This window comes from Falco rusticolus, chromosome 4, assembly GCF_015220075.1.
Source record: "Falco rusticolus isolate bFalRus1 chromosome 4, bFalRus1.pri, whole genome shotgun sequence".
Taxonomy (NCBI): Eukaryota; Metazoa; Chordata; class Aves; order Falconiformes; family Falconidae; genus Falco; species Falco rusticolus.
In genome coordinates, this window is record NC_051190.1 from 27,015,680 (window position 1) to 27,040,077 (window position 24,398).

The window sequence follows — 24,398 nt, forward strand, 5'->3', positions numbered from 1 at the left end:
GTGATGTCCCAGATGGAGAGGGGTAGCAGCTGGTTTTCCACCTCTTTTTGTATCCTAAGGCATCATCGACTTCACCTGGAGTTGGCTCTGGGTCTCCCCCCACAGTAGCAAAGCAGGCATGGGAGAGGTTTGGAACATCAGGTCGCGGCAGAGGGCTGTGGCCAGATCTTACTGTAACTGGGAAGGTGCCTGCACCTGGCTCTGCAAAGCACCACTGTGCACCAGAGGTCAAACAGAAAAGGACGGATCCTTCCCTTAGTCCATCAATTCTCTGCTGTGCGCGGGTGCTGCAGCACCAGAGACCTCCCGAGCCCAAACCTGTCTGCACTGGGAAAGCTTGGAGGTATTGGGCACCCCTGGGTTTTCCCAATGCCTGGACTGTGTAAGTGCAGAGCCATCCGAAAGTATTGCCTCTGTATTCAGTGTCTCAAAATAAAAAGGTTTTGGCATTTTTTCTTTATCAGAAATCACCATGAAGAACTGACATTCCCCGGGGAAGGCACCTGCTTTCACCAGCACGAGATTTCCATCCTGATGGCTTAATCAGATTTGTGCAAGTCTGTATGAGCATTTCTGGATGCTTATCTGAAGGAAACTAAGATCCCACATAATTTGAAATTCATTTTTTCAATAAGTGTGACAAAGGTTTTAATATTCAGCTTCATTTCCATCAGCAACACAATCAGCATGGTTTCCGTGGGAAATCATTAATGTGGTCTTGATAGAACGCACCCCCAAAATAATGTAGTTCCTTAAACGTGGCATGGATGTGGTAATTTTAGCTAATGAATTCAAACAGTCTCTATAGAGGAAATCTCACCTCTTCTGCTGCTCCAGGGTATTCACCGAGCCGCAGTCTTAGTATTTCAGCCTGCAAGAGGAGCCCTCAGCAAGCACTCTGCACTTAAGGGGTTTATGGTTTCCATCTTTTACTATTGGGTTAGCACCAGAACCTTGCAAATTTTGAGTAATGTTGCCACCAAATGTACTTTGTCATTTGTTTTCCACAATTTAAGCTGGAAATTCTCTTTTCATGGGTGTGCAAATGGTGGGACACAGAAAAAGGAAATATGAAATGAAAATACATTGCACTGGAATAAATATTTGAGTTTGAGCAATAGCTTTTGAATTCCACAAGTATTGTACTAAAAAGTCAGGGAGACTTGATGGAGAAGGAATTTTTACACAGCTCTTAGGCTGAATTTAACAGATCGTGTGAAAGGTAAGTGGTACTGGGATAAAGCAGCATTTTTCGATCTGGAATCAATACCCTCAGGAAGTAGAAACATTTGCCACAAAGTGAGAAACAACACATGGTTATTTCATTATATTTACCTAATAAAGTACCTTTCTTTCATGTAGGATTGAAAAAAGGTCTCATGTGGCATTTAATAAAAGAAGGATGCTTGAAAATGCCTTGGCAGTTAAAGAGGAATAGATGAGCAATATTTCCTTCGATTTCCTCAGTGTGATACAGTCTGTATTTTAGCATGTAAGAAATTATCCTTTCCATGATGCCTTTACTGGAAAGATAAACAAATATTCTTGATTTTTTCTTATGATACCCTGCTGGGGAGAAATACTCCTCTGCATCCATGTTGCGGATTTGAAAGCAGTATGCGGTAAGCGATACCACTCAATCTGCCATTCCCATTGGAGGTGCAAGCCCCTGGACATCTCAGAGCAATGCAGGGGAGGCCACGGAGAGCTGTAAATCCCCTGGTGCTCTCCCCCTGCCGCAGCTCCCCACAGGCGAGAAAGCGGTGGGAAATGCTCGGAAAGTCGGGCTGGCTCCCTAGCTTTGATTGCCACGTGTGTGGGCTCTTACAGGAGGAGCGTGGGCAGAAAAGCAATGGAAAGAGCATTTCCACCTCCACAAGGCATTTAATGAGAAATCAGACCCTCCTTCGAAGGCGAAGGACCCGCTGTCAAAGCTTGGGGTTGTATAACCGGGGTGGCACCCACGGGTGCCTGCACCGAGGGCAGAGCTGCAATTGCAATGCAGAGCGGCTGCAGGGCTGTGGGATGCTGTCACCCCCCAGCTCCCGCACAGGGCTCTGGATTGGGATCCTGATGTCCCTGATGCTGAGCTGTGAGGGGTAAGAGCATCCCAGCCAGGTAGATTATAAGATCTGGTTACATTATGGCAGCACAAGCAGAAGGGTTGTCAGACTCCAGCTACTGTTGCTGTTACATTGTGCAGGTAGGGTTTTAGTACATACCTAAAGATTTTTCTTCATTAACGTGCCTTTAATAGCACACACATGTTGCTCAAGCCCTAACAAAGCCTTTCCTTCCCTTCAGTGAGCGCTGGCTCACGCAGGCAGGTGATGAGCCCATACCTGTGCCAGTCACCTTCTGTATTTCACAGAATCATAGAATCACAGAAGGGTTTGGGTTGGAAGGGACCTTAAAGACCACCTAGTTCCACCCCCCACCATGGGCAGGGACCCCTCCCACCAGCCCAGGGTGCCCCCAGCCCCGTCCAGCCTGGCCCTGAGCACTGCCAGGGATGGGGCACCCACAGCTGCTCTGGGCAGCCTCTGCCAGTGCCTCGCCACCCTCACAGGGAAGAATTTTTTCCTGATAGCTGATCTAAATCTGCCCTCTTTCAGCTTAAAGCCATCACCCCTTGTCCTGCCACTGCATGTCCTTGTAAAAAGGCAGATTTGTCAGTGGGTGAAAGCCCAGCCTGGTCTTAAACACCTGGAGGGCATTTCCCAGGGATGGGGTAGGGGAATGAAGGGTGTGTGGGCAGTGGATGGCATGGTCATGGGGCTGTCAGGGTCACCACCACCTCTCCTACTCGCCTGTTGGATGCTTCAGCATCAGCGGGAAGAAAGGCAGGGGCTGTCCAGTGAAGTCCATCTCTAATGGTTTTCCAGGGAAGCAAAGCCCATTCCTTAATTCTAGCTACTCAGAGCTGGTTTTGACAGAAACATTTCAAACACTGGACCTGGAGGACCTTCTTCCCCCAGCGCTCGCATCCACTGCTCATCACACTCCTTCAGCGTCTGATATGAATTATTGCAACCCAGAGCAGCTCCTACCTCCTTGGGGTCCCGAGCATTTCCCAGCCAGGTAAATCCGGCTAGGACACGGCCGCCCTTGGGGGTGCACTGCTCTGAAAACAGACAGCAGGAAAAGCACAAAGAAGACACTTGTGCATATTTTTCATGATTGCTAACCTTAGCCTATTACTAGAAAACCCCATCAGGGTGTGCTGGGAGGATAAGACAACTGCTGAACAGGAAAAAACAACTTTCATTTTCTCTGGGAGCCTGCAGCTGTCGGCTGAACTGATGCATGCCCTCTCCATAACAACAGCTGGAGCAGCCAAAAATGGCACGCCGACAGCGGGCTGCTGGTGATGAACTGCGCAGCTCCTGGATGTATCAGTTACAGCCAGCACCTCGCAGATGCCACTTCCGTTAAAAAATATAAAATGGGGAGAAAAAAACCCCACAGATGGAAAAATTATTTGCCTGACATTGGAAATTCTTTTTGTTACATGAACCCTGACATGTGTTATGCTATAAAAGGCAGGCGGGTGAAGTGGGGGGGCGGGTGGGAGAGAAAAGGGAAACGAGGAAGAAAAAATTTCTCCGTGAACTTGCTTTTCACCTGTTGTCTCAGGACAGGGTGTCTGGGGAAGGAGGTGGGATGTCTGCGCTGGCAGTGGCAAGACGGGGCCATCAGTTTCACTCTGAGGACTCTTTTCCCCAAAAATGTTTCCAGGAAGGATGGAGGTTTCTCACAAGCAAGGAGCTTTTTGTTTGCTGGCTTATACAGTAATGAAATTATATGTTCTTCTCTAGAAAATTTAGCTCCAGCTCAGCTTGGCACGGAAGAAAATTTGATAGCAGGCTCTTGTCTGTGTACGCCACTCATGCTAACCCAGGGAAATTGTCTGCTGGCTGGAGAATGGGACGGGAGGGAGATGATGGAGCTGGAAGAGATGTAATAGAAAACCTGGCTCCAGCTACTGTACCTGGAGGTTCCTGTGGGCCAATATACCTCACAGCCATCCTGCCTGCACCCAAGCCTGCCGCCCCATTCAGTTTTAGGCGTGCGGGAGGCACACTGAGAGCTGAAGGCATCAGGACCCCAACCCCCTGATGCATACAGACCCGTGGAGCCGTGTGTCAAGGGGTGGATAACATCCTGCAGCCCGTGATGAGGACATGGCGTGCCTGCGTGAAGAAAACCTCATTAAAACATCCTTCCCACCGAAGGAGTCATCAGTCCCTTTCCCCGTTGTGAGGATATCAATATGATTTGTCAACATCGCATAGGAAACGTTCACAGTAACAGTTCTCAGCAGATGCTTTCCAGGTCCAAAGTGCTTGCAAACACTGATTAGTTACAGTACTGCAGCTTATTAATCACTGCTGTTTTTCATTGCTATAGCTCATGTCAACATTTCAGTGCTTTGTCTGGTGCTTACTTCCAGCATAATCCACTTAATCAAAGCTGCTCCCTTCCAGCACACGGCTCATCCCTGGAGCCTCCGATGGTGGCTCATCTGGCATATTCACATCTGAACTGGAGCTGCAGCCAGCGCTTTTCACAACCTCCGCTATTCCAGAGCAGGAATGGCCAAGAAGCAGCGTGGGACACACTGCCACTGTGCAGGGACCCTGCCTGCAGTGGCGGAGAGGGGACTGCTGGTGGCTGTGAGCTGGCAGGGAGAGGGTGAGGGGGTGCTTCTAGGAGAGATGGAGCCAGGATCTTCCCAGGCAGGAGGCAACGGGCGTATTTTGCAGCTAGATATGAGGTAGATGCCAGATAAAGATGGTCCCAGTGTGAGGGGTTAAGTCCTGGCAGAGGGGCAGAGGAAACCTGTGGAGCCTCCATCGTTAGAGCTGTTTGACACTCACCCAAGCGAATGCCAGCTCGTCCTGAGGTTAGACCTGTTCTGAGCAGGGGGCTGGATTCCAGACCTGTGGGGTCTCTTCAAACCTGTATTATTGTGTGCTTGTGTGACATGAGTAACTTTTTCCATCTTCCACAATATTCCAAAAATCTTCTGAAAACAAATAAGTGTGTCTCCAAGCTGATCAGCCCTCAGGATCTGGATGACAGTCCTAAAAACAGGGTAGACCTCACTTATGTCCTCTTTGTCCCCTACCTACATCATTAGTGCCTCCATAGGAGCCTGACATTAATTTCCCTCAAATTTTGGAATCTGTGGATTCAAGCTTTTTGTATTACAGACTCTAGCTTAGCCCAGGCTCCATTTCCCAGAGTCTGACGCTGCCCATCCATCCCAACTCCACCAGCTCCACTCCTTGATCAAGCAGGGGCAGCTGCACAGCCCCCTCCCTCCAAAGTGCCCCCCACCAGCTGCCAGAAGCGGGTGGATTACAGGAGAAGGCTCCTTGCTGCTCAGCAGGGGTGCGAGAAGGCAGCAAGTGCGAAGGAGTAGGTGCAGAGGTAACTTCTGCTTCGAACTTCAGCCTCCCCATTAGAGCGAGCTGGAAACATTTGCTGGTGGGAGAATGTTACTAGTGACAGGTCCTAAAATAATTGTGGAGGTGACATGAGTGAGTGACACTGATAATGAACACGAGTTGGTGGAGCTGGCATAATTTTCTGCAGAGCTCCATGGTCCCTAAGGATGCTTTTACGCCCCCGCTGGGCCTAATTTAAGAGAAAGTTTGGGAGTTCGACTTCACCCTGAATCTAGCCGGCTTGCTCGAACTTTTCCCATTGCTCTGATAAAAGATAAACATTAACTCTTGGCTGATTTATATTGAGATTTAGTGTCCAGCTATTTTTCAGTCCTCTGGGGAAACATAATTCTGTGGTGACTCACGTTCAGTGTCTCAAACAAACATGCCCGCCACGGCTGGGGAAGAGACGCGTCGTGTCCTCACCCATCAGGGTGATCCTGAGGGAGGTGACCCCCTTTTGGGCAGGAGGGCAGGGACCATTTTCAACAAGGCAGAAGGAACAAATGTCACTTCTGATGGGTCATTTTGCTCATTGCAAATTACAATTTGGGGCAATTGTAATACAAATGTTGGGGAGAGAATTTAAACTCAGAAAAGCTAATCATGGCCATGGGGCTGTATTTTTGTGGGAATTTTAAGAGGTGTTTGCAGCACAAATGAAAACCTGTTCTGCTGTGGGTATTTTCTGGCTCTGGGGGTTTAGATTAAGCCACTTAAATGCTTTGGGAGGAACAAAGCTCCCTGGTTTTGGAGGAAAGGTAGATCCTTTTCCTGAATAAATGGAGAAGACCTTTGGTGTGCAACTGTTCCATTTAGCGATGACACCTGACATTGGACTGAGATGGACCATACCTTACCTAGCCTAGGGAGCTCCCTGCTCTTTGGGTTGTAAGCCATTAAGATTTGGGATGTAGGTTCAGACTCCAACCTGGACATGAGGCTGACATACTGGAGGAGCTCATGACTCAAAATGGTGATCTCTTGCTTTACTACATATCAAGTAGAAATAAATTCAGATTCAAGTTCCTCTTGTACAGTAGTCAGAAACCAAGCCCAGCAGTAGGCTGTACCTGTTCCTGCTATTAGGTCTTTCAGCTGGCTTCCAATTGTTGTTGTGCCACCAGGAACAAGGGTTGCCAGGACACAGAGGAGGAAAGAAGTTTATATTTTGCTAAAGAAATCTGCTGGATCGTAAGTGAGTATCCCTTTGGGTTTTTGCCTAACTTTTATGTCGAGACAAGCAAGCGTACTTCCCTTCTGTGCTAATCCAGCAAGGACACCCAGCCTCCTCCCTCCTGCACATGACATTGCATTTTGCAGCAAGCTGAAGCAAATGAGAAATCCACGTTTCCTCTGAGACCAGTGCCTTAACCCACCACGGAGACTGTACGTGCCACCTTCCCACCTTCCCTTTGCACTGGCTGCAAGAGCAGAGGATCACCGGCGAGCTCTGATAGCCGCTGGGGTAGAGGGCAGGGAAGCACCTGGAGGAGGGACACAGCCAAGTCCTGTTGTGGGACTTGGGGGAGAATGCTTCTCCCGAGCTTTCCTCCACATGCAGCTGGGGCAGGAGAGGTCTCTCGACAACTTCAAGGACTGAGTGCATTCTGCCTGATGCGATGTGCTCCTCCATTCTGCCTGATGCGATGTGCTCCTCTGCCACCCATTCAACTTCCAAGGGACCCAAAGAGAAATCAGTGGCAGTTGTCCCCTTTTCATGTCCGGAGTGTTTCCATTGTGCTAATCAAAGCACTGCCAAACTCAGATTTCTACTGTGATTCTGCATATTACCAGCCTTCTCGATGCATTAAAGCTTTCCAATGTTATTTTGTCAGATAATTCACAGTTTTTCTCTAAATTAATTAAGTCACTAACTAATTTTCTGACCCTTTCCTTTTCATCTAGGAACTAATTTTATAGAAAGAATTACAAGCTACCCCTTACTTTTCTTTTATGCATGTTTCCTCTAAAAGCATAGTAATTAGAGATCTTCATCTTTAACGCCTCCAGATTATTGCAAATGAATGATGTCTCCATAATGAATAACCTAATAATCACGTTATCAACCTTTCTTATTTCTAGACACACTGCAAAGAAATGATCATACACTTCATTTATGAAGCTCTCAACATGAAGTATGAATGGTTTGGAACTAATTTCGTGATTTTTTACACATGTACCTCCCATATATATCACAAACACCCAATTTAGGGACAGTGTTATCAGAAAAAGTATTGCCAAAGGCCGCGTAGTTTCCTTCGCTTTTTCCTTACACACGCTGTAGTGTCAGCGTTCAGTAAAATTCACGGATCCTCAGAAAGCATTACTTTTGCTCTTTTTTTCCGGTGATAAATACAATTAATACAATCGAGTGAGTCTTTTCTTGCCAGTGATAAGGAAAAGCATTCCCATGTTGCTGGCACAGAAGCCATCTCCAGGCGGGCGCTGTGGCCCCCAGGTTGCAGGAGGCTTTCCAGCGCTCATGGCACGTCTAGGAAATATTGTAGATCTTTGTTCCCCTCTAGTGGCATATCCCCAAAACACATCTCAGGGTCCAAGCTGCTGCTTCCTCCGGTCTCAGATCTTTTTCCTGCATGGGCAATACTCATGCTTTGCTCCTGCAGGCTCCCAGCTCCAACGCCGAGGGGACAAGGGGACATACCTACATACTACCACGGGCGTAGGAGCCACCTCCAGCTGCCAACCCCACCAGGGTTAGCACGGGTGTCACGACGGGCCGTCTCGGGAGAGGTTTGCCCGTCACTCACTATTGTGTGAAATCAGAAGGCATTTGGAGTCAGTGAAGAAGGGTTATTAATGGGGAAGAGGAGCAGCTTACGAGACTCGGCATCACCTGCCTTGAAGCAGTGCTGGGGGTAACTCGGGCTGATGTGATGAGACCCCCACCCCTTCCCCTGAATGGGAAAATGGGCTTGAGGAGCTCCTGGAGAGCTGGAGGGAAACTGTTTGGAGATTGATGTGACTTTTCTCCTGCAAGGGAAGACAGCTGAGCCCACCCAACCCCTTAGTGTCCCCTTCACAGGCCTGGGCAGAGGGGACCACCCTGGGTCTCTGCTTCGGGGGTCTGGGGTTGGGCACACTCCTGCAGTGTCTGGCTGGGCTGGCTTTGATGGGTTTGCCCTCTAAAGCAAGCTGAGCAAAAGAGAGATGTTGAAACCCAACAGGGGTGGGAGAGAAGAAACAACATTGAGGGGAAAATCCTGACATCTGTCAAATGTAAAGTATTTCTTTTGTTTTTAAGGACTTCTGGCAATTGTGGTTAAGCTGGATCCAGAGCTCCCCAAACACCGGCTTTGGCTTTGACTCCACCAGCAGAACTGAAGCAGCGAAAAGCGCCTGGCACCTCTTCTTCCATTTTCAGCTGAGCTTGCAGGAACCTTCACCCTCATCTGTGCTCCTGCTTGTGCTGGTGTCACCATGAGCCGGTGCCACCGTGAGCTGCCATCCCCGTGTCCTGGTGTCACCAGCTGGCTTTGCCTCAGGAAAGTGGGAGCGCTGGCGTGTGTGTGGCTGGAGACGTGCCCTCTGCCACTAGCATTTGGCTCAGCCCTTGGTGGTAACAGCAGCAATTCAGCACAGCATCTTTGGGACATTTGAATATTTATTGAACGTTCAAACCAACAAAATTTGTTTAACCCTCCCTGCAAATCCTCCAGCTGATTATCTAAACTCTGCCTTCAGAACCGAAGGAAAGAAACACAAACAAATGAAATCCCTTTTCTTGGCTCCATGGTCTGCACCTACTAAATACTTCATTAAAATATTAATCGTAATAATATTATATTTAACTCGGAGGCGTCTTTGCTGAATTACAACAGTGGCCTCTAGTGGTTCCTTCTCCTGGGTGGTCCTTCCCACCGCTCTGCTCCAAGAAAAAGGGGATCCCATGACCAGTGAGTAATAAAACGTAATTAGACAACAATTTAAGGACTTGAAGAACTCTTCTGGGAATACAGGCCTCTTTGCCCGATAGCTTTTCTTCTCCTTGCTAGTCCTGAGCTTTCCAAGTTAACTTTACATCAAAAGTAGGGAAACTGTAAGTTGGTATCGTTTGGAAATTTGATGCTGTTAACACATACTTGCCAGCTACTATTACAGTGGGTAATGAAGTGAATTCCAAATATCTTTTTCTTTTCCTTTTTTTTTTTTTTTTTTTTTTTTAACAAATTAAGCCTTGGAACAAAGTTTTATTAAAAATCTAGTTATGATTTCTCCTGTTACTCCATCATTTCTCATATTCCTCACCCCCACCTCCATCATTTCTCATATTCCTCACCCCCACCTCCACCAGGCAATCAGGCAGTTGTCCCTGCTTTTGTCTGGTCCCACTGGAGACCCTTCCCTGCTATTAATGTGAAAGAAAAACGATGCTCATGTGGCAAAGGGGAAAAAAGCCCTGATATGGATAAGAGTAGATAGAGCATTTGGGGAAAACACTGCCCAAACCCTAGCTAACAATTATCATCCTGTTTCAGAAGAGAGTTTATTGCACTTCATTTCTAGGAGCCTAATCGGGAAAAGGAACAGAATAATCTGCCATGGAGGATATGGACAGAGCAGCCAGGAAAGCTGTGTGCTTGTACACTTTAAATAACCCCTTTTCCCAGGTATTAGCACGCATTTTTAATATCTGACCAGTGAAGTTTAGCAGCAAATGCCATGTGCCTGGCTTGCTTTCGTCCCCAGGGGCCAGCTGAAGAGCTGCCATCTCCACACTTCACAGAGGGTGCTGTAAAGTCAGTGTATTGCAGAATAAATCTTCACACCGTACCTCTGCCTGTCGTCAGAGCTTTACAAGGGGAAGGACACTCCAAAACGTCTGAGCTGGAGTCTCCTTCATCCAACAGTAGGCTTTGATTTCCACCTCATCAGACAAAATCTGGCTGCCTGATTAAATTGGTTTAGAGCATCGAGAAACAAGCAATTGTTTCCAGCTCTCTCAAAAGCTGTGCTAATCACTCCAGGTGATTATTTTGATTACTCCTGTTTTATTTCCCTGTTTGTTTTGTTTTGGGGTTGTTTTGCTGCCAGCCTGCCCCTCTGCTTTGTGCAATTGCCTGGCAATTGACTACGGTGCTCTCTTTCTCAGCTACAGCAAGAACTGAAATGATGGTAAATAATGAAGCCAAAGAAGACAATGACAAGAGCTTCTCTGGAGATGTGGGTGAAGCAGTAAATCATGGTTATTCCCTTTCAAAAGTGAAAAAGAAGGGCTGTGTAAGGCTGGGTGCTTCCTGGCTGGCAAGAGCTTATCAGAAGTAGACATCTCACAAAAAAGCATCACTTATTTCTACCACAATTCCTTCAGTCAAAGGGGAAAAATAAGAAGTGGAAAGAGAAGTTGCATAGCAAACTTTCCCAAGGTTCCTGGATTTATAGAAATGTTTAGATCTGGCTTTGGGGGCTGAAAATTGACACTTTTTGCCCTGACAGTGAATCTGCACGAAGCGTGACATGGTGGCTACATTGCACTGCTGTTTCTTCTTTGCATGGCCCTGTTGTCATGGGGAGTAACTCTGCAAAAGCCAGGGAAAATCCACCCCAACCCTCTGTGGGAGCATCCCACAAACGATGGTGATACCCACACCTTAACTGGTGGGGCTGTGGGAGGAACAGCGGGCTTCCTTGCCCTGGACCAGGCTAGAGGAGGAATTTCCCCTAAGAAAGCACCACGGGCCCATTTGAGGAGGTCTGGGGCTTGGGGAGGCAGAGCTGATGGCTGCAGGAGAAAGGTCACCTTCGCTCTCTGCAGACCCTGACGAACAGAAGCGCGGGAGGCCAGCACCGAAGCTCTGCCCACTTTCCACCACTCACTCGTGGCAGGGAAAGCTGTCCCCAGCCTGTGCTTCACCACGCATGACCCACCTCCAGTTTCCTCAGGTGCACAATGATCTTCCCCTGACCTTCCAGCACACAAGCTGTTCCCACAGCAGAGGAGCTCTTGCTGTTCAAAGTCACTTTTGTGCTGAACGTTGCAGTTGCTCTAGGAAACTTACCCAGAAAAAGCTTCTTCATGAGCTGTGGAGCAACTCAGACAGAGTCTGCAGGGTCTTCCACAGTCCTTTCAGGGATTCCAAAATACCAAAAAATAAAATATAGGAGCTGAGGATCTTTTGGATTGTCAATTAAAGTGAACAGAATTTGTGCCACCACAGCCTGTCCCAATTCACACCCTCATTTCTCCCTTGGAGACAGTGAGGTCATGTAAAATTCAATCACAATATATGAGCAAAGGTACAAGATGCTGGAAGTGAACGTAGCTCACCGGGAACGAAATACATCGTGGTGCATTTGTAGCTGTGTGTCATCTGGTCCTGCCCTTCAGTGCATCTGTCTGGAGGCACATTAAAGGAGGGGACACGAGGCAAAGGGGGAGCTGTGAAACCTGCAGTTATTAGCCCAGGGCACATCCTGTTCTGCTGTCTGGCACTGGGTTTCTAATTAAATAATTGCAAGCATCGTTTCCCCATCTGAAATTGTGTTTTCTTAATAAATGCGGCTCGCAGGAATTAATTCTGATTCAAGGCTTTTGCAAAGATAAATATAGAGTCAGCCTTCATTAATGTATGGTGTTTTGCTGGGCGGGGGAAGAGAAAGAGCTGGGCTTTACATTTTTTAAGCGTGTTGGGGTTTTTCTACCTGTGTGGAAGTGGTAAGAGCATGGTAAGTACCAGCCAGGGAGAGGGAGAGCACAAAAATGCTTTGTGCCGTGTACCCTGCTGCATAGGTGTATGAGGGGCATGGGTAGAGCTTGGGTACTTGGCCTCCTACCTTCGGGGTTGTGGTTTGACTCAAAGCACCAGCGAGGTACAGACTCCTGAACACACTTCAGACTTCTCCAAACCCATGTGTGTGCCTTCCCTAAAATGAATGAATAGCCAAGGACTTTGCTTTTTTCTCTCTGTCCTCAGCTCCAACCCCATTTCCCATCACACCTTTGCCATTTCAGGCAGATTCCTGTAAGCTAGAAACTTTCCTCTTCAGTGCAAATCCATCTGAAGCACAATTGACTGTGCCCGAGGTTCAGGATAAGTCTCAGATCAGATGATAACTGACGTGGACTGAATAAAACATGACAAACAACGACAGCAAACCCCGTGCTACCCATCTGTCTGCTGTAGCCATCTGCTTGCTGTTGTTACAAACTTAGCCGGCAACCTCTCTGGGAGAAGACCCTGCCTTGGTTATACCCAGGCTCTGTGTTTGCCAGCTCAGACTGTATCTGCTGTAAAGTACAGAAAATAATGAGCGAGGAGATGGGCAGGTTTTATAGCTCGGACATGGAGCTGAAAGGCAGAAGATCAAAGTTCACCTCCCTGTTGGATGTCAAGCAAATAGTATCATCTGCCTCCAAAATAATGGCAATTCTATTCTTGTAACTCACAGGATAAAGGATAAATTAATAAATATATATGGCACATGTCAGAAAGAATGCAGATACTTGGAAGATGAGGACAAAAACATCAGAGAAGCTCATCAAGGTCTCCTCAACCTGACTGGCACCTACAAAGTCCCTCCCACCGAGCTCGTCGGGGTGCAGGTCGCCCATGGCAGGGCTGCTTTAGGGAGGTCAGAGCATCGCTACAGATACACACAGGAATGTCCCGTGTCAAGAACTGAAAGAGCAGAGGAACTCCCAATGCTTGTGTGTGGCACACTGCAGCATCAATAGCATCCTGCACTCCTTTACAGGCCTGGCCCGCTGCACCACCTTCCAGTGCAGGGAGTGTGGGAAAGCAAAAATTCCAGGAAATTCAGCTTTTTAAACTTCAACCTGGCAAGAAAGTCAGAAGCAAATTCCAGGGTCTCCGTTCCTGGGTTTTACAAACAACTGCTGCAGCAGTGGATTATTTACTACGAATTGTTTTTTGATTTCATGCTGGGAGGAAAAATGCAGGCCACACTGGATGGTGAAGGGAAGGACTGATGAAGCGAGTAACAACCGCATTGACCAAATTGACTGAAACACAACGCTGGTGTCGGCAGAGCCCGTTCTGTCTCTGGTGCAGCCCTGTTAAATACACAGTTGAACTTCTAGGATCAGAGCACAGAAGCCAGGAGGGCTTTCAGATGAATAAAATGCAACTGTTTGCATCCTGCCAGGTGCTCCTGCGAGTCGGGAAGAGAAAGATCACCACCTTCCGCACCCTCGGCCACTGAAGATAAAAATCACAGTGAGGGTTATTGAGCCTCCTTCTTGCTATAGCAAGGACCTTTCTTCTGCCTGTGACCCCATGCTGCAGGCTGAGCCCATCTGTTCTGCACAGGGCTCTGTTGCCCTCCCTATGGCCAGTCTCCAGCATGAGTAACGGGCAAGCGGTGAGCTATCCTGGGGCCAGTTAACACAGGCAACAGGGCACCCACAGCTCACACCCAGTGGGTGCTGAGAGGAGGGTAAGCCTCACCTCCTGCCATCCTGGTGCATAGAAATGGGGAAAACAAGAATGCAGAGCCGTGTTTTGAGGATCTTGGGCTAAAGACACTGCCATAAACATGAAGCATTAGCATTGGAGGTGGATGGAGCAGGTGCTGACCTTTGAAGCTGAGTTGGTTGTAATCAGTAATTGGGGGAAATGGGACATAAATTTTGTGTGTGAAATTTTAACACCACTTCACTGAAGTCAAACGCTGCCTCTAAAATGGGTTTTCAGCCACGAACCAAATGTTTAGGCTCATTATTTGGGGATGAGAGTGTTACTGTGGTGGTGAAATCTTTATTCAGCATGGAGCCCAGGGAATTCCTTCTAAAGCACAAGAACAGCTGGGAAAAGGTAAATGATAGCGTTTTAATAGCACTCACAGTACGTATCACAGGCTAGATGGGCACGTAGGACACCTGACTACAAAAAGTACATGCCAAAATTATTTTTCTGATGCAATATGCTGTCTGTCTTAGGTATTTAAATGATCCCTTTTGCTATAAATACTTCACTCTGTCAGTAAAGACCCCTTTTGGCAAGGTAGAAGAGAATGATTCTCGCTGATACTCAAAGGGGAAAAGAAGCCACAGAAAGACTACAAAAATTGGCTACACCAATGTCATCAAAGAGTGAGAAGAGCAACCTTGTGATGCACACGAGCATTTGCAGATGGGACATCAGTAACAGGCACAGTACAGCTGTAGCACAAACACCTGTGTCCCCCTTTTTCACCTCTTGGAGAAAGAGTAACGGCCCAGGTTTGCCAGTCTCTGGTGCTTTTGAAGAGCCCTGTCCCATTGCACTGACTGCATTGAGCAGCCTGGGGATGCTGCCATTTGGACCACTCCAAAATCAGGTTGGCAAGAATTAACAAATAAGTGGATGAAGCCTTGCTCCAATGGGGAAGTCCTAACAGGTCTGTCACATCTGCACTTTATATGCACACACACACACAAAATTAATTCTTTTGTTATCTCCTATTTCTCTGATGAATGAGCATAGCATAAATCTTTATTTTGTTTAATCCTGTGTGTTCTGACGTTGCCTCGGTGAAGTCAGGCAGCACTGCCATGTATAGATGAAGTGAGGCACAGGGAGATGAAGGAGTTTTCCCAGGGTGCACAAGAGTGTACCCACAGACCGTGTGTTACCCAGGGCTGCATGCCCATGTACATGGACCCAGCACACCATCATTCCTCTTTGATGAGCCAGAACACAAGTGTGTGGCACGGGGACTCTGACCTGCACACAGACCTCCGTGCGGCTGCATCAGTGCCTAGCTGACAGGAGGGCTGACCTCTACAGAAGCACTTTAGTTGTTCATTTGAGGGATCTTCAAAATGTAATAAACCACCTGGGGTGTGTTTTTCCTCTTCTGTCTGCCTGCTGAGTCCTCCCATGTAGGGCTAAACCAGAAGTGGGTGAGGTGGACTCATTCAACTGAAATGCAGGAGAGGGAAATCTCGCACAGTGCGTAGCTCCACGGGACTGACAGCATCCCAGTCACACGTGGGTAAAAGGATCTAATCCTTGGCATGTGTCAGCTTGCTAGAAACCCTTCATTTTGCAAACATAGCTAGCTCAGCTGATGCTCATTGCAACCTCCCCGCGTTTCATGACACAGACATCTTTTTACCACCTACAGCTCTGTCTAACATGAGAGTCGGTGCTCAGGTCCAGCAAACTGGGTGTCATTTACACATCTCTGTCTCTGAGCCAACTCCTTGCAGATGCAGGATTCGTATGTCTTCCCATCCTTTTACAGCACCAGCTGTTCTGCTTGGGGAGCGTGCTACACTCTCTGCATGGCAAACGATTCAGCCTTAAGCACTGAGGGTGAACACCTCCCTGAGAGAGCTAGAGATTTGGGCAGATTCCTGTTGACCCTTTGTTACTGGATGTCTGCCTTGTTCTTGCTTTGAGGAGCAAAATGTCAAGACAAGTTTAAATGTCAGGCCTAATGTGAAGCTTGTCAGTCCTGGGGTGAGCAACCTCAGCCGCTACAGGACCAGATGCTGGAGAAATGTGTTGCCCTTTCCTGTGCAGAACGCAGGAGCTTTGGAAGCCCCAGGGACCACCACGCACCTTCCTGATTCGGAGAAAGCAGAGATCTCAGGATTTTACCAAACTACCTAGTAAACACCTACCCTGCTGCTTCTGGCTTTGCTTTGCCAGGTTTCCAGGTGACAACAACATGGATTGAAGAATGATGAGAAATCCCAAGCGAATAAACGTTGTCATCCAGGTGAGCAGCAGCATCTGCAAGGTGGGGATCACACACAGCTCTGGTGCCACGGGCCGGCTGCAGGGGGGATGATCTGCACCTTGGGGGTCTGCGGGGGGGGGGGGGGGAGAAGTTTGGGCCAGCTGCTTCTAACCTGCCTGCTTTAATTTGTGTGGGAAATCAAAGTGTCTGTTTGGCTACTTCAAACCACAAGTTGTCGTGTCCAAATCCAGGCATCAATGATTAAAAAGGTCACTTCTAATGTCTCTTTTTGAATCTGTTTGCTTCAAAGCAAGAATGAAGCTTGAACAACTTGGAGAAATTGTCCCTGGAGATGAAGCTTGCTTGGGGACAGTACAAGTGTGACAAACCTGGCTTTCTGTTCTTTCTTGCTAGCAAGCTGTCTCCTCTCTCCTAATCTGAACTGGCATCACGGAGCAAAGCAAAATAAGCAGCCAAATTCAAAGATTAAGTGGTTTTATCAAAGCGATAAAGGAAAGCAGTGGCCGTGTTCTGTAACGGATGGTGAAACAGCAGAAGCGGTGGGATGGGGAGGTCTGTGAGGGAGGGAGGGCAGGGTGGAGGAGGAGGGGGGGAAGGAGAAGCAGGGCATGGCTCTACAAAGCTTCTTGCTGAACCTCTGGCTGGCTCCGGACTTGCAAGCACAGGCAGAGCTCAAGGAGGGCTGCAGGATCCCTGGGGGAGGTGGTGCAGATTTAACTCAGCTCCGTGCTGCAATGGCAGGTCCCTTCCCAAGCAGAGGGAGATGGGCCAGAGGATGCAGCCGTCATCCCCACAGGCCCTGCAGTATCCAGGCTAGGAACACAGCCACTGCAGCAGGACACTCATCCAGGATGCATGGCTTTCTAGGGAGCAGTTCCAAGTGTGAACACCCAGGGGAGAGCTGGGGTGTGAGGGCATTAAGTCTCAGTCATGCACAGGGCTGCTGCTGTCCCTTCACCTCCTTCCTAGCTGAACAAAAAAAGCCCAGATTCTTCCAGGCTTGCTGAGTAAAGGTGTCTTACTACATGTCTAACACAAAAAGGGAGAGTTACACAAGATGAAACCTGAGCAAACTCCACACAAGCCTGTCCTTTGGATGGTGCCATGTGAAGTAGCAGCTATCCTTGCTGTGACTACATCATCAGGTTTCAGTGAACATCTGCTGCTGAGAGATAGTGGGACAGAGATATTCCACATGTGGAAAAAGGAGAGAATTAAATAAACACAGTTGTTTGGGAATAAATGAAACTTAATCTAGGATGGTGTGGGTTACATTTATTTAACACAGTATGAATAAAAGTTTCATGGCAAAAATGTGCAAAGGTGGTAAACACATTGTGCCCTGTTATATCTGTTTTCTTTACAAGACCCAGTGTTTTTTTTGCTGAAGGGGAAGAAAATTGTAATGCCATTAAATGCAAGGTACAAAGACTGTTGTTTGCACTGGAGCCTAAGGGATTCTGATCGCTTGAGCCCTTAATTCCTGTGGAAATCCCAGCTAATGTAGCCAGCTTACCATGCTTTCTTATCTTGGAGATGGATTTCCTGAAACATCTGAAACATTTTCTGAAACAAACAAGCTCTAGCAAAGGAGCCCAGCAGCCACAGCAAGGGATGGTTCCCAAACCCCTCGGTGGAGTTGTGGTGGGGTTTCCCTTGGCTTTGGAAGCGCCTCTGGTTCCTCAGTTGGGTGAGTAGCACCCTGGGTGTTGCAGCTCAGTGCTAGACATGCTCTGTGTCCTCTGCACACTCAGCAAGCTCCATGTGCTCTGCATGCTTGCTCTGCAAGCTCCGTGTGCTCTGCATGCTGGCTCTACGTGCTCCACGCGCTCTGCAGGCTTGCTCTGCAAGCTCTGTATGCTCTGCATGCACAAACCTTATGCTCCGTGTGCTCTGCAGGCTCGCTTTACATGCACTCCGTGTGCTCTGCAGGTTTGCTCTACAACTCCATGTGCTCTGCAGGTTCACTCTGCAAGCTGTGTGTGCTCTGCATGCTTGGACTATGTGCTCCATGTGCTCTGCAGGCTCTCTCTGCAAGCTCTATGTGCTCTGCAGGCTTGCTCTACATGCACTCCGGGTGCTCTGCAGGCTCGCTCCGCATACTCTGCATGCTTGGCATCTTTGCCTGGGCTTTCTGCAGCCAAGCCTGGCTCCTGGTCCTGCCTTTGGGAAGGTGACAGAGCATAAAAGGCTGAAGACACAACTTCTGCAGAAGTGAACGATGGATTTAAAGCACAACATAAATGCTGATACCTCAAGACAGAAGGAAACAAGCAGCAATAGCTGGCAGAGTAAAGGGCTTGCTAACCAGTCGGGGAATGTTTTCTTGCCCTCTCTTCCTCTGGAATATAGACCCATTTTAACAAGGGATTCTTGATTGTGTTTTACCGCAACACCAGTTACGTATCTATAAACGGTTTGCCAAAGGAGCACAGTTATTAATGATATATGTGCTATGAACAAGACAGCAAATTATTTTAAAATGTCTCTGAATGTAATGAAGCCCTGAAGTCAACAGAACTTATATTCATGCTTAAACCCGGGATGTTTAGTCTAACTCTCATCCAAATTTACTTTCATTTCCATGTTTTTTTCAGCACAACCTGTGCTTAGCTCTGTATGATCTCTCTTCAGGGCATGTTCTTTTTCTTTTTGATAATTTAGTCCTGTTATGCAGATTTCTTGCAGTCCAATCACAGAAAATGTTTATTGCTTTCTCTTTGGCACATACTGAGTTTTGCAGAGGCACAGAGGCTAATTAGTTTGTTTTTTTATTGCTTACTCCTTAGAACTAACACACTTGTTTATGGAATTGTTTCTTGGACTTCACTGGAGTAGCTCTCCTTCATAGATCTGAGATTTGTTCATAAATCACAGTGATTTTTCCTGGATTATTTCTTTCCCATGAACCGATTTTCTATTGAAAGTATTCCTGTTTCTCAGCTCTAGACTGCTTCCCCACAAGACTTTCTAAGCCACGTTTGGTTAACCAGTGATTTAAATGAAGGATCAATTTATAGGAACTGTGCCTTGGAATTAGATTTCAACTGACTGTGATTGGATCCCCACGCCACATCGATCAAGCCCTTAAATAGCCAATAGGAGTGATGTGCAAGCAGAGTTCTTGTCTACTTCATCAAATTAATTTGGCCAAAAGGGTTTAATCCTGATTCCCAGCACCTGGGGGGAGTCAGACCAGCAGGATGGAAAGCAGGCAGGTCCACTTTTACTTGACTCTCCAGGTGGCATCTGATGCTACTTTTGTGAGATATTCTCCATTAACAAGAGGAAGAATTGCAAATCTACCCCTTAATGTTCCCTTAATTAACCCATGGCTTTTTATTTATGCCTCTCCTCCATGGATATTATTATAATGGGGCAGTTTTGCCAGGCAGTGGAGCTGCCATGAAACAGCGCAATTACACTTCTCATTATGGGACTTGACTCAAACACCAGAGCAGCCCATCATACACGCAGGTCTCCACTGTCCTCAACGAGGAAGCTCTGCAGCCCTGAGCAGGAGACAGCTTGGTGCATCCCTACAACACGCTGCAAATAGCTACGGTTCTCCAGACTGGGCAGCAGCGACACCGGTGTGTGCTGTGCTCCAGGAAATGATTTTTAATAAACCTGCCTGGTGCTTCCTTGAATATCACTTGTCAGCTGAAGCAGAGAATCCTAATCTAAGGGTTCACACATTGCTGTGGGGTGGCCAGTATGGCAGAGCTCAGCTTTGCATGCTGGATGTTGGTGACTTTCCTCTGCTCCCTCATGCCTATCAATCGCTGTGAATGCTTTTATCCCTTTTCACTGAGGCTGATGTGTGCTACAATTCTGATTTAGACAAGGTGACCTGAATGAATTGCTGTTTGCATTTGACCAGGACCGTATTCTGGGTGTCAGTTTAATTGCAGTTTAATTACTCTGCTTTAAAGAGCAGAGTAATTAGCCTGCTATGAATGTTGTAGCACTGGCAAATGGCAAAGCTGCAAAGAATTTAAAATTCTGTTTCTTGAGCAAGAAAAGAGGTAAATACTGACACTCTGAGACAGTTGAGAGCTATTTAACCTGCCTGAAACCAGATTTGGAGCCAGAACTCTAAGGCAGCCCCACGCCTCCTTCATGGGTTTACTGCCTATAAGGGGGAAATCTAACCCATTATAAGTGATGAAACTTTTAATGATAGTGATTAGATTGCAATGTGTGCTGCAATACCAATGTACATAATAGCCCCTTGGACTATTGAAACAAAGGCAGGATATTTTTAAGGACATCAGAAAGATGCTTCCTAAACCGCACTTTCCCTTTCTGAAGTGTCTGTTGGGTAAGAAAGTGACCAAAGATTTGTGCAATAACTTTTTTTGTGCGCAGGGTGGCACGTACTGGTGCTGTCCCGCGTGGGGGTAGGACAGTGCCTGTGGAGTGGGAAAATGAAAAGCCGCTCTGATTCCAGTAACTCCTGGGCCCATCATTTAATCTACATCACCCAGCAGAAAGAGAGAGGACCCACGTCCATTCAGTCCCTTATTTTCAAGAAATCTGTAGAAAACAGATGCCAGAAAAAATGGAAGAAGGGTTAGAAGGTTTAACTTTTCGATATCAGAAAACATACGCAGGAGGGAAACGTAATAAAATGAGTTTAAGTGTTCCTGCTCCTCACAGGCCCACTTGTCTAAATCCATTTACATATGTGCATGCACAATTATATATGATTTGCATGTGTATACACAAACATGTATCCTTATGCACTTCATATATATGAGCTCTGTAAGGCTAAAAGCACTCAGTGTGACAAATAGAGATAGCTACAAAAACAGTAGATGTGGAAAAGTGGTGTAAAGCAATCTGCTTCTAAAAACACAAGCACTTTCAAATTGGGGTCTCCAATCTGCTTAGGACTGAACTGAGACTACATCTGGTATTTAATTCAAGCATTGTGCTGCTGTCAAAGGAAACCATGCTGGCAAGCTGAATTTCAGCCTGCCAAGAACCTTTTGTAAAAACACAATTCATAGCTTAAGAGTAGGGAGGAGGGGGGAAAAAATATCTAGAAAATAAAGACATAATAGCACAATCTCTGTGGGCAGATAAAGCACAGAAGTACAGAGTTCTCCTGGATTCAGTTATCTTCTGATTTCCTCTGCTGTGATTGAGGGTCTGAGACACTTACGCGCCCCAGGCTGGGGTAGATGTGGAGCTCTCCATCCACCATCTCATCCTGCCTGAGCAGCCTTTGATATCCAATAGTATTAATCCCGACTCTTGCTTACCCAGACTGGGGGTTATGACCAGTAAGTGAGTAAGTTTAAACAAATGTGTAAATCTATTGCATGTAATCCTCAATGAGAGTATTACTGGAGTAAAATCTGAGCATGGGGACTTCATGATCTAACTCGAAATAGCTGGTTTCCTTCAGTGTGGAGAATGACTCAGTACTATGATTCAGGCTTAATATATTGCAGATCTGGTTCGCTCTGGCTAGACTTTATGTTCTTGCACTCTTGGGGCCCTCAAATTTTCTCTTCTGTCAGAGAGAATTTATTTTTCCATGAGCTCAAACTATTTCAATGACATTTACTTTGTGAGGCTGGAATCGCCTCCAAGGAGGGCAGGGGGAATTTTAAAGCTCTTTTTAGGTCCTTAATTAATGAGACTTCATGAATTTTTGGCAGCAATTCTCAGTTTTTAACCTGTTAAGGTCTTAAAAGAATGTTCCGAATCAGCCACTATTCCTATCAAGCATGAGACTAGACAAAGAGCTATTCTGGTGAGACCAGCCTGAATTTTGTTCCAGAAGGGACAGTGACATTTTAAAAAACTGGTATCAAGAAAAGAGTTTTAAGATAGATTTGTTTATTGCTCTGTTTTCCAACCAGACCTTTTTTTTTTTTTTTTTGAGAGGAATTGCATCATCACATCTTCTATTTCGCCTTTTATAGCCATAGTAACTTCAAAACCTTCACATCTACCTGCACCAATTTCAATAAAATTAGAAAACCGTTAGAGGATAACTTCATGCAGTTGAGGGCATCAGACCATCCCAGAACAAATTAGGGCTGAAAACAGGAGAAGGGGATGAAATTGGCAATTTTGTGAAGCTCTATTTCATGTTATGTGTACAACAGCAGAACATATGGACTGGCTTGATCCTAAAATAGATTCCACTGAAGTCTGAGATATTGTCAGCTTTGTTATTTTCATTGTAGACTAACTTAAAACAACAATGGTGGAGAAAGTTCCATTTATCTGTTATGTTAATTCCTTCATATAAATATCAGAAGAAAATTCAGTGAAAACTTTACATCAAAGCACCATCTTGAGCAATAGTGTTGAATCATGTTATGAACCAACAAGAGGCATTAGTACAACCACTGGAGACTTCTTTCCTCAAAGTTGATGCACATACACACAGTGACTTTTGTTCTGTTTGAAATTCACCTTGTGTAGATAATTGGTAAGATGTAAACCACAGTAAATCTCTATGGATTGGAGTTATTTTTGTGCAAAGGTCTACAGGCCAATCTACAGACTATTTAATCCCTACGTCCTGTTTTGATAGCATAATGGCCTTGAATGACTGTATTGGTAGAATAGCCCTTCTGCGTGATACTAAATTTCACCTTATTATTCAGGTCAAACTCTTCTTGATTACGGTAAAGATGTTGCTAAGTAGGTCATCATGTTTAGCATTCAAGTGGTGAGGTGCATTTTGTCTTTTGGAGGCAATGTAGAAAGAATTCTTGAAGTAATTTTTTACTGGGAAAATAATGTGAAGTAATAGCAGCATATTTCAGACCAACTCCTTTTCTAAGAGACCTCTGTGCTATGCTGTCATGAAGAGGGACCATGTGCCTAACTATCTGACTTATCAGCCATAGAGCAGCATAACCTCTTCCCTTGCAACTAAGGGTGAGGTCCATCCTGGCTCCCAAGCTGTTGGTAAGTTTAATGTGTTTTGATAACACCATTTATGTCTGACTATAGACCTATCTGGATCTAGTCCCTTTGTGCCCTTCCTTTTTTTTTTTTTTTTTTGGAAGTTCTGTGCCAAAATATTTTTCCTTTTACCACCTGAACACGCAACAGTGAATACCAGGAATATCACATTTTAACAAGGTTTCCTAGGGTGTAAAGTGCCAGGAGAAAGAATGCAAGCTTTATATACATTGAAGCCTCTCATTTAAATCATCCCTAAGCCTGTGACACCAAAAATAAACATTTCCATGGGTTTTCATGGCTCATGCCCTCTGTGCACAGGTTGATACGTGTGACTGTGGCATTGTGGGGGCTCCCAGGGCAAGCACAGATGCTCTCAGGGAGTTGTGTTCGCATACTGAAAAATGCAAGTGAGTGGATGGGGCATCTTGATTAAGCTCAGCTTGATCAAGAACAGAAGATCTTGCTTCAGAACAGGTTGATTTCCCCTGTGCCAGTCAATTGTTCTTTTGGATCATTCTTAATTTTATGTACATTTTTATGATTGTGAGTCAATATCGGTGCCTCAGCACTGCCTGTATTCATCTCTGGCATCACCAGAGACAAAAAGAAAATAAGCATCAGATGAAAGTCCTATAACAATACATCCGCTAAGTGACTATGATCTTGTTGCTCCTCAGCGTAGTTAATTTACAACTGCCCCTTGGGCACTGCACAAATGGTAACAAACCTGACACAAAAACTACTCCATCATTTGCTGTTCTTACTACAAGCCAGGAAATCTAAACTGCCTCAGGCCAACAAATTAATTAAAAATTCCAGTGAGGGAAAACATTTATCACAGAGTACTTTCATAGACTCCTGTTGTTCTCTCTTGGAGATGTCCACACACTTGTTTTCAATAATCTGAGTGACTACACTAGCTCAAAATAACACCAGGTTTTCCATTGGAGGCTGGGAGATCTGAATTTAGCAAACTTCTCAAGCAAGAGCTTAAAATAGTTAGCAATGCTTGGGCTTGTTTTTTCCGTACTGAGGCAAACACACAGACCTGAGTGCTCACGTGCTCTGAGAGCCTTTGCAGTCCTTGGTGTGGCATGCATCTGGGGTTTAAGCAAGTACAAAAGCCGTGTTAGTCCTGCTTGTAGGCATTTTCACGTGTCATTCCTGCAGAAGAGAGTGATGCTGAAATCCAAAGCACAGGGATTTCCCAGCATCTGGGAGGGTTGCCCAGAAGACATCTTAGACATGTTTGAGAAGACAAAGGGTTTCTGCTGCTGTGATTTTAAGAAGTAGACTATTGAATCTGTAACTGGGCTCCTGAAGAAACCCTTAGGG